The sequence below is a fragment of the Paroedura picta genome, chromosome 8, assembly GCF_049243985.1.
Source record: "Paroedura picta isolate Pp20150507F chromosome 8, Ppicta_v3.0, whole genome shotgun sequence".
Classification (NCBI taxonomy): domain Eukaryota; kingdom Metazoa; phylum Chordata; class Lepidosauria; order Squamata; family Gekkonidae; genus Paroedura; species Paroedura picta.
This window is the reverse complement of record NC_135376.1, coordinates 5,175,426-5,185,638: the sequence shown is the minus strand read 5'-3', so window position 1 is coordinate 5,185,638 and position 10,213 is coordinate 5,175,426. Positions and strand designations below refer to the sequence as shown.

The 10,213-nt window shown below is 45.5% G+C and overlaps 1 protein-coding gene across 1 annotated transcript in view; it reads right to left on the bottom strand.

The window, feature by feature from the left end:
- Window positions 1–2,755, bottom strand: part of LOC143842873 (cytochrome P450 2J2-like) — a 35,559-nt gene extending 32,804 nt beyond the window's left edge. Inside the window, exon 1 of the mRNA XM_077348162.1 lies at window positions 2,429–2,755. The gene's annotated coding sequence lies outside the window, so the exon portion shown is untranslated. The remainder of the gene's footprint in view (window positions 1–2,428) is intronic.
- Between the last annotated feature and the right edge of the window lie 7,458 nt (window positions 2,756–10,213).

The window sequence follows — 10,213 nt, the reverse complement described above, 5'->3', positions numbered from 1 at the left end:
AGGAGGAAGGAGAAAACTTTCCCTGCAGACTCTTGTAGCGTCCAGGGATCAGGAAGAAGCAAGGGTACAAGGAGCCTGGGTTTTTTCATTTTCTTCCTTTCTGGCACAACAACTCTTTTGGAAAAAATTGTTAATCATTTATTGGGTGATATGACCATATATGGTCGTGTTGATTCCCCCATGTCCAATGATGAACCAGGAGGGGGATGGGAGGTGCCCCGCATGGGCATGTATACAGCTGTGCTTCCCAATCAGATTCTGCACAGTTGCACCACTTCTGGCACTTCCTGAAGCTTGAATTCTTAATGGATTCAAAGGAAAGAGGAGGTTTCTCGCTCCCTGATTTTCAAATTTATCCTGAATCACCTTCTTTGACTTGGATAAAAGATTGGATTCAACTGAAGGACAAGAAGCCATTAGACCTTGAAGGATTCAACTACCATTTTAGTTGGCATTCATACATTTGGCATGACAAGGATAGGATCCATATGGAATTTAAGGAACATTGTATTAGGAAAAATTGAATTATGGGATGGAAAAAATACAAAGGCTTGAACCACTTACACCACTATGGTTGGTCACCAGAACCAATGCTTAGGAGGTCAGGAAAAAGGGGTAAATCAGATTGGCTTACATATAAAGATTTGATTTATACAGAAGGAAAGGATTTTAAATTACAGTCTCGAGAAGAACTTCAGGGAAAATTGATTGATTGGTTTTTATATGTTAGTATGTAGGACCCTCCAACTTCCTTGTTTTGCTGGGTGGACCTTGTAAAGGCCTCACGTACTAGAAGTGGGAGATGGGGTTGCTCACACCCTTTTCTTTCTTCAGTCAGCAACATGCAGCTTGCTGAGCTTTATAAAACATTTAAGACATTAATTTATTAATTGTTTCATTGTTTAATTTGACTTATTATGATTCATATGGCATGGAAATAAATTTGTACATTTTGAATTTAGGACTCAACCGCTGATGAAAAGATATTCAAAATGGATATTATTTAGAAACCTTTATGGTTGATTCTTTATGTATATAAAATTGTATTAAAATTCAATCTATGTTGTTAGAACAAGAATATTGCCTTGGGTAGGTTCCTTGCTTTTCTGTTGGCATTCTATTGTGAACATTCCTTTTTTCGTGTTGTGACCTTTAGAATGCAGCTAGAAGCTTTTAGATTAGTTGACAGATGATAACAGAGAAAATGGGATGGTTTGTAGTTATAATACTAAACAGAGATGTGAACCTGTCCCTTAGGCTTACAATAAAGTCACAATATCCAGAAACGTTAACAAATAAAGCTATACAAAATGAGAAACTAGTCTCATTTCTTGCATTTTCTTTTATTGTGAAGGTTCCAACCAAAACGGTCTCTAGATTTGTCCTGTTTTCATAATGGGTCCTCAGTGATTGCCCTTTCATTATTTGATAAGTATAAATAATTCTGAAAAGGAATGTATATCACCTTAATTGGCAAGAGAATTATTAACATATTATGTTGCCTTTGGCCCCATATCGTATGGAGATGCTTGTCAGTAGGCAGCTCTGATTAAATGGAAAGACGTACTTATATTAAAATATTGATATTGTGACTTTATTACAAGCCGAAGGGACAGTGAGAGAGATGAGAGGCAAAAGGAGATGTTGACATTAAACAGAAGTCTCAATGAAGCATCCCAGGGACTTGTCTGTAGAGAAGAGGAGAGCTATTATCTAACTACTAATGGCTTTCCAGGGTGGGAGGATAGGTTTTGCCTCAGGGGTGCATAATTTTTACAGGGATATTACTGTGTGTTTTATATGGGTTTTTTTTTACTGTGTAACCCAACACGAGACGGTTTGCCAAAAGTGGCAGTTAAAATAATCCAATCACCTCCACCTCCACCACCTCCACCACCCTCACCATAATCATCAGCTTTTCTTTATCTTGTCCTCTTCAGTTAATGTATTTCTGGGCCTTTCTTTCAGCATATTAAACAGTGATCTAATTTACCATTTAATTTATTGTGGAACAGATTATTATTTTCTGTTATTGCTTTTAAATTGTCCATTATAATATCATTTGTGCCCAAGGTTCTCTGTGCCCTCCCAACCCTTTTCTTCTCCAAAACTACAGGACCTGACTGGGTCAGGGTTCAGTGAGCAGGGCCATTCAATGAAATCACTCTAGATTTACAAGGCTACATTTAGGATTGATGGCACAGTTTTTTTCGGGGGCAGGCAAGGAGGGAGGTTTCCAGATGAGAAAGCCTTCCTTTGCAGTCTCAGTGCAATGAACCTTCTGAGGTCAGAAACGTAAAGGGAGGTGCAAGTTTCTTGTTTGCCAAAGAGCTCCCAGTTACGACAGAGGGGAGGCAGAGCGTGCTGGCTGCCTTCGGCCTGTTCTCCGTCCCCCCTTCTCATGAAGGACTTTTTTAGAGTCACTTACTTGGTTGTGTCGATTTTGTTTTCTTCCGTGTCCAAGCAGATCAAGGAGTAGGGTTTCTACATCCCCACTTTAGTTATATATGGACACTGTTGCATCTTGGCAACTAATAACCTGGATCTCAGAGTACTAATAACCTGGATCTCAGAGTACTAATAATCTGGATCTCAGAGTACTGCCCGCTCAGGTTTTTGAACTTTTCTGGCCTTGTTTCCAGAAACACTGACTGGGCCAGGGTCACTAAGAGAAAGCACGGGCAGGGAAGCCTCTCCATTTGCAGTGTGGCTTCTCTACCCCCGAGGGAGCGAAAGAGGCAGAGGGGGGAGAGTGGGGGGATCCAAAGTCTGAAGGTGGACTCACACTCTTCCTGAGCTGGAACCTGGGCCGGAGAGCAAGCAAACAATGATACGAGCTGTTGATCGAGAGTGGGAGTCCGGGGAGATGGTGAAATGCATTCACAAGTCCAGGAAAAGAAGGAGAAAAAGTCAAGGGAGAAAATATGGCGGAGGTGACTTCAGGGCCCCGAGCAGGGGCAGCTTGGGATCTCCATGGAACAGAAGTGAACCTCTTTGAACTCCAAGACCCCTAAGAGCCCTTAGGGAGAGAATTCAGTGAGAATCGAGAATTCGTGTGCCTCGCCTGTTTCTCCTGGATGGAACATGTTTGTCCTCTGCCTGGATTGAGAGCTCATGTAAACGTGAACTGGTTCAGCCACCATATTCCCCACCCCCACCCTTTTCTCTCTAGGGGAACTTATCTCTTTAGTCTGGAGCTGTAATTCTAGGGGATCCCCATGTCCTACCTGGAGATTCGCATCCCCAATTGCAGTACCAGAGAGTTCTCCCTCCAAATCATCCAATTTCTCTAGAGGAACTGATCTCTGTGGTCTGGTGCTGTAATCCTAGATAGGGTTGTGCGCTTCGGCCGCCAAAGCTGCCGTTCGAGCCCAAAGCAGCCAGTGCCGCAGCGTGGGGGGAGGGGTGGCACCGATGGCGGAGCTCTGCGCCTGCATACATGCACTGACGGGTGCGCTGGCACTGGCGCCATCCCTCCCCCCCACGCCGTAGTGCTGGCTGCTTTGGGCTTTCGCAGCTGAAGTGCATAACCCTACGGGAGCCTTCCCTTCTCCCTGGCTTCCCCCCTTGGCCCTCCCCTCTGTTTGTGGCTTAGGCCGGGGCCGTTGGGGTTTTCTCAGCCTGCAGGCATGCAGATTGCTCAGAAGTGGCGGGAGGTGGCATCAAGGCAGATTCTGGCGGCCTCCATGTCAGACGGGAGGGAGGGACGGCCTAACGTCTGGCGTGCCCCAGGTTCCTTAAGACGGGGAAGCTGGCAGTTGTAGTGGTGGTGGGGCAGGCGCACCCCCCTCAAAGAAGACACAGTTTAGCTTCCCAAAGCACTGTAGGCAGGATCATCTGACCCTTGTGTGGAACCTGAACAGTGCCCTGGGGAGCCTGTCCCAGTCCCGTGATGGGCCACGGTTCCCCGAGCCACTGGGTAACTCCATGATGTAGTGAATCTGGGTGCTTCAGGGGGTGTGTATACCAGCCTCCGCCCGTCCAGTTCAACTGGGCTGGCCCTGCTCACAAAGTCCTGCCTCTTCTAGAGACCAGCCAGCTGGGGAGTCATTTGTCACTTTTTCTGGATTCCCTCCCCAAAACAGTCTTGTTCCCCTTGCCATCCCGCCAGCTGTGACAAAATACACAGCAGAATGTACATCAACAAATCTGCAAGCTAAATAACAAGTACCATGAGCTGTAACCAGTAAAACCATCATAACAAAGATAGTAACTGGGGGGGGGATGAGTAGCTGCCCTCTTGGCTACCGTGGGAGAAGAGGCTGAGCTGTGAGCACCTGGTGCCTTATAAAGACGCCATGTGCCCCACCTCCCACTCAGATAGCCAGCTCATGCTCACGACGGAGCATCTTTCTTCCCCGGCCCTTCCACCGCATCATCAGTGGTGGCCACTGCAAGTCGCAGAACGCACAACCTTGGCCAGATTGCTTATTTCCACTACATAAACCTCCCCTTATTAATTAACTTATTAATTATAATTGATTCATTAATTGTTGACTTATTAATTAACAAGTGAATAGTGGCATCTCTAAGGATCAAAGTAGATAAAAGGATTGCTTTGGAATATACTACTGAATAAGCTTGCAGAAATGGCTGGTTTTACATGTCCCCAAAATTGTATATTCTTAGCAGGCCTCATGGTTCAGATTTGCTACCAAGAAAGAGTGGTGCTTCTATGCAAAGGTAGGCAGTGCTCACCTTGAAAGACTCATGAGGTAGAACTTCATGGGGTTGATAGCCAAGCGGCTAAATTAGGTCCCTTTGCCATCCCCCAAATCACACTGAGAGAATAACCTTGTATATTTTTACTGCAGCAGAAATACAGGCACAGGGGCATGTCCCAAATTTCCCAAATCTGTGTACAGAACAAAGGATTGCATGAGACTTTATAATTTTCCATTGAAGTCAGGAAAAGAGGATGCCGTTTGGGTCAAACCAATAACTGGGGGTCTCTACCCCTTCCACATCCCACAGGACCAACCCATTGCTAAGTCACCCTGACTCCAACGGTTCAATATCAACAATTCCAGTTACTTCCACTGGCCTTGGGAATAGAACATATCAGCCTTGGCAGAACACAGTCAAGAACAAGAGCAAGTTTCTGGGCCTTCCGTTACGAAACAGTCTGAAACACTAAGCTTCTCTTTACAGAACAATCGTTAAGAAAATATTATTTCACCCACTTCTCCATCAGGGTCACCAAGAGGTGGCTGTGATTCAATAGCACACTTTACCTTTTAGAATTCTGTACAGAACGTTTATTTTGATTTATTTAATCAGTAATCTCCCAGTAAGTTGGCTCGTGGCCATTCACAAAAAGAATAAAAACAGTATACAGTAAATCACATGCTTAATAATTTTCCTTAAAAAAGATCCCCAATGATCCTAAAAACAACCCCCAACATCATACAAAAGGGCAGTATACATTATTTAACATTAAAACCTTCTCCTCACACATTGGACCATTGGGACCAGTACAGATGGCAATATTGATTGGGAGTTTGGTGGAATAACATAGGGTTCCTGGTGCAGTCTAATACCATGCACAGGAACTGGGGGACAATCTCACCCCCCAGGATCACCGCCCGGCCCTAACCAAACGCCTGCTGGAAGAGCTCTGTTTTGCAGGCACTGCGGAACTCAGAGAGTCCCATTAGGTCTTGGAGCTCATCTGAGAGGTAATTCCACCAGTTAGGGTCCAGGATCGAAAAGTCCCTGGCCCTGGTCAAGGCCAGGTGTACCTCCTGGAATCCTGGGACCATCATCAAATGCATACCCACAGAGTGCAGTGCCCTGGTGGGAGGCATAAGGAGGTAGGTGGTCCCATAGGTAATTTACATGTAGACTTCAAAACCACTAATAATTATCTTATTAGCTGAGTACCCAGCTTGCTGGGGGGGTAAACAGTAATGACTGGGGAAGGCAGTATTAGTTGGGTACTTATAATAGTACTTCAGCAGTGGAATAGGCTGCCTAAGGAGGTGGTAAGCTCCCCCTCACTGGCAGTCTTCAAGAAACGGTTGGATACACACATTTCTTGGATGCTTTAGGATGCTTAGGGCTGATCGTGCGTTGAGCAGGGGGTTGGACTAGATGGCCTGAATGGCCCCTTCCAACTCTATGATTCTATCAGGCAATAGTAAAAGATTAGCAATGGCAGATCTGCCTAAATCTACCTTGAGGAAGCATCTGTCGAGTTCTGTTAGAGAAAACAAGGACTGAATGAATTGAGCAGGTGACAGCAAGGGTAGGATGAAGCAAATGTTTTGAAGGAGAAATGGAACACTCTGATTTGTTTAGTTTATGATGAACTGCTGCGGGGAACAGTAGAGAGCTTATAGGGGCGGGGAGCTACTGATGCACCAACTATTGGATCTGTGTTGAGTTCTTTCACTCCTTCTGGTGGTTGGAAAGTGAATGCCCTCAGCAGGCTGGCAAAGAAGAGAAAGAGCTCAACCCTTGCCAACCCTTGCTAAGAAGAAGGGGACTATGACCTAATAGGAATCACAGAAACTTGATGGGATAATACTCATAATTGGACAACTAGAATTGAGGGGTACAATCTATTCAAAAGGGACAGAGATACTCCTAGACCAAAATTACACAATTCTCAAAGAGGGGGGAAACAGTGGTCATGGTGACTTCAATTATCCAGATATCTGTTGGAAGACCAACTCTGGTAAAAATACAAACTCCGTTAATTTCTTAACTTGTCTTTCTGAAAGCTTAATTTCCCAGACAGTAGAGAAGGCAACCCGGGGCTCTGCTATTTTAGACTTGATTCTCATTAATTGGGAAGAACTGGTGGATGAATTGCAAGTAGTGAGCACACTTGGTAGTAGTGATCATGTGATTTTGGAATTACTGTGGGTCTGATCTTTTGCTGTCAACAGGAACCAGTCCTAGCTATTCTCCAAGTGACAACCGTCAAGATACTTAGAGAGCAATCACTTCCCTTCTCAACCTCTTCTCCGGGTTGAACATTCCCATGTCCCTCAGCCTTTGAGTCAACCAAATTCTTTTGACCAAGCAGTCATCTTCAAGCAGTGGTTCTCAACCGCCCTAATGCCACGACCCCTACAACAGGGGCAGGGGTGGCGCGTGCACACGTGCCACCAACGCTCCTGCTTGCCACGGCACTTGCCAAGGTGCTGACCTCCTCCACGGCTTCCATGAGCTCCAAGGTGGCACGGAGGAGGTGTCATGAACCCCTGGTTCCTGCCCCGATTTTTAGACTCTATTCCCAATGTCCCACGTCTCCTGCCAGAATTCTGGCATCCCAGTGAGATGTGAGAGCACCGCCCCACCCCTATGCTCAGCTTGCATTTCAAAGGCTTCTCCTTGCTTCCCGGACATCTCACTGCCTCTCATCTTCAAGGTTGTCTCCCCAGAGCCCATAACAACAGATGGGGGCAATTGCTTTAACAGAGCTCCATATCAAAGGGTGCTGTGATCCTGCTTTCCCACCCAGGCTGGTGTCTTGCCTTGCCCCCTTTTCCCACAGCCCAAGTATATCGGCCCTGCCATTCCCTAACATGGTGCCTGTCAAAATTCGCTGTCTGAGAGCATATGCAACATATGGACCTTTTCCTTGCTGACTTCTACCAAATAATGATTTAAAGCTTCCTACTGGAGCCCGAGAGTGATATCTTTGGAGTGAGTTTGCTGGAGGTTCAACAGCTTGGTTACTGACAGGAGGCCAATTGGCCCTTATTGGAAAGTGCTCCCTCCCTATTGGTGGCACATACCCAGGGAGAGACAATCAGGTAGGGAGTCAGTTGTCTGAATGCAATTTGAGCTGATTGGTCCTCACTGGCAGATTGCAATTTGAACTGATTGACCCTCATTGACAAAGTAGAATTTGAACTGAATGGCTGTCATTTCCAGAGTACAATTTGACTCTCATTGGTAGACTACAATTTGAACTAATTGGCCCGCATTGGACTCCGGGGAATGGTAGAGGATAGGAAGGACTGGAGGATCATTGTCCATGGGGTCACGATGGGTCGGACATGACTTTGCCTAACCTAACAACAACACCCCAGATCAGGCATGCTCTCACTCTCATAGCCTCCTCACTCGCTGCTTCTGCTACCTATGTTTTCTTCAAGGGACAGCAGGAACCTGCAACTTGGTTGGCTGCTCATACAGGGCTTCATTAATTATCCTCACTTCCCCACCTGTAAGCTCCTCAAGGGCAAAATGCCGCCAACATTTAGGATGCCATTTTTTTTAGTAACCCTGAATCATAGAATCATAGAATAATAGAGTTGGAAGAGGCCTCATGGGTCATCTAGTCCAACCCCCTGCACTATGCAGGACACTCACATCCCAATTGCTCATCTACTGTAACCTGCCACCCCTTTGGCTTCACAGAATTAGCCTCTCTGTCAGATGGCTGTCTAGCCTCTGTTTAAAAATTTCTAAAGATGGAGAACCCACCACCTCCCGAGGAAGCCTGTTACACTGAGAAACCGCTATAACTATCAGGAACTTCTTCCAGATTTTTAGTTGGAATTTCTTTTGAATTCATTTCATCGCATTCATTCTGGTCTGTCCCTCTGGGGCAAGTGAGAACAATTCTGCTCCATCCTCTATATGGTCGCCTTTTAAATACTTGAAGATCCACACTAGGTTAAACAGACCAAGCTCCCCCAACCTTTCTTAGTATGTCGGAAAGTTCAGTAGTGTTTGTAGGTCATGTATGGTGTTTCTGAGAAGTACTAAAATATCAAAGCCAGTAAGACCACAGTTTCTGCACAAAGACAGCTCAAAATCAGCATGGATTTGTCTCCAACAGGTCCTGCCAGACCAACCTGGTTTCCTTTTTTGACCAAGTAACAGGTTTGCTGGATCGGGGAAATTCGGTTGATGTCGTTTACTTGGATTTTAGTAAAGCTTTTGACAAGGTTCCCCATGATGTTCTGATGGATAAGTTGAAGGACTGCAATCTGGATTTTCAGATAGTTAAGTGGATAGGGAATTGGTTAGAGAACCGCACTCAAAGAGTTGTTGTCAATGGTGTTTCATCAGGCTGGAGAGAGGTGAGTAGCGGGGTACCTCAGGGCTCGGTGCTCGGCCCAGTACTTTTTAACATATTTATTAATGATCTAGATAAGGGGGTGGAGGGACTACTCATCAAGTTTGCAGTTGACACCAAATTGGGAGGACTGGCAAATACTCCGGAAGATAGAGACAGAGTTCAACGAGATCTGAACACAATGGAAAAATGGGAAATGAGAACAAGATGCAATTTAATAAAGATAATTGTAAAGTTCTGCATCTGGGTCAGAAAAATGAAAAGCATGCCTACTGGATGGGGGATACACTTTTAGGTATCACTGTGTGTGAACGAGACCTTGGGGTACTTGTGGACTGTAAACTAAACATGAGCAGGCAGTGTGATGCAGCGGTAAAAAAGGCAAATGCCATTTTGGGCTGTATCAACAGGGGCATCACATCAAAATCACAAGATGACATAGTCCCATTGTATACGGCACTGGTCAGACCACACCTGGAGTACTGTGTGCAGTTCTGGAGGCCTCACTTCAAGAAGGACGTAGATAAAATTGAAAGGGTATAGAGGAGAGCGACGAAGATGATCTGGGGCCAAGGGACCAAGCCCTATGAAGATAGGTTGAGGGAGTTGGGAATGTTCAGCCTGGAGAAAAGGAGGTTGAGAGGGGACATGATAGCCCTCTTTAAGTATTTGAAAGGTTGTCACTTGGAGGAGGGCAGGATGCTGTTTCTGTTGGCTGCAGAGGAGAGGACATGCAGTAATGGGTTTAAACTTCAAGTACAACGATATAGGCTAGATATCAGGGAAAAAAAATTCACAGTCAGAGTAGTTCAGCAGCGGAATAGGCTGCCTAAGGAGGTGGTGAGCTCCCCCTCACTGGCAGTCTTCAAGCAAAGGTTGGATACACACTTTTCTTGGATGCTTTAGGATGCTTAGGGCTGATCCTGCGTTGAGCAGGGAGTTGGACTAGATGGCCTGTATGGCCCCTTCAACTCTATGATTCTATGATTCTATGATTCTAAATACAGAAACGAGCTCTGAAGTAACATTATGCCAGTGTAGATGAATCACTCAAAGTCAATATTTTTGGGGGAAAGACATCAGAGAGGGACATAACAGGGGCACAACAAGGGCCATAACTTCTGATTAACAAATTGGCCACATAACCTGTGACCTCTTGCAGCATGTACAGCT